The following is a 1,065-nucleotide window of genomic DNA, read 5'->3' on the forward strand; positions in this document are numbered from 1 at the left end:
GGTCACTATGAGTCGGAACCGACTCCATGGCACTTAACAACAACAACAGCAACAACAACATACAAGTGAAGAAATAAAAGCTGTCCATAAATGTTGCAAGTACCATTGAATCGGTTCTGATTCATAGCAGCCTGGTATTGGGTTTCCAAGGAGCAGCTGGTGGGTTTGAATGGTCAACCAGTGCTGATCCTATAGCACCACATCAGGAGTCCATAAGTAATCTTGGTTAAATTATATTAGACACGATTGAACTTCATTTGCAGAGTTAAAAGAAACTTGGTATACTAAGTCACAACAGAAGCATTCACCAGACCCTTGTTTACCCACCCCTCTCTACCTACCACTACATTTTTTAATCACACATCCACAAGTGGGCATTGTGATTAGGCATTTCTCGGAAATTCTAACATTCTAACAGTGATGCAGAAGATAACCATCTGTGAACAGAAAGGACAATTTGACATGCCAAGCAGGTTGTTCCTCCATGAGGAAAAGGTTATTTCCCTTTCAATGTTTTGCAACATCAAGAACTTTCTTTTCTAAGATATAATTAATTGTTCAGACATTATTGAGCTTGGGTAATACAGAATTTGTAGTGTTGACTTGAATATTTCATAAAGCTTAAAGTAGAAGTTCAAGAGGTTCTCAGAAACTTTGAATGAGATTTTACTCTTAAAATTAACCATCACAAATGATACTTATTGCTTAAAAGAATTTGTAAGATAAATAATGATAAAACACCATTGTAAGGCAGTGCCTCCGATTCTACTCAGTGGTTCTAAAGAAATGACCCAATATGGTCCCACTGCAATAAATATCAAGGAACTCATCTTGATATTCCTTGGTTTAGCTGGAGTAGCAGAGGAGCCAAATTTTTTACAATTGGCCATCTTCTTTCCCTTTGCTAATACTTTCCCTGGATAATTTCTATTAATATTCATGATACCACACACCATTTACCTGTAATGATTCCCAAATCTTTATTCACATTTTTAACTTATTCCAAAGTACTTGGCTTATTATTTTATCTGTCTACTGGCTGTTACCTCTTTGTTGTAATACAGT

This window comes from Chrysochloris asiatica, unplaced genomic scaffold, assembly GCF_000296735.1.
Source record: "Chrysochloris asiatica unplaced genomic scaffold, ChrAsi1.0 scaffold00328, whole genome shotgun sequence".
Taxonomy (NCBI): Eukaryota; Metazoa; Chordata; class Mammalia; order Afrosoricida; family Chrysochloridae; genus Chrysochloris; species Chrysochloris asiatica.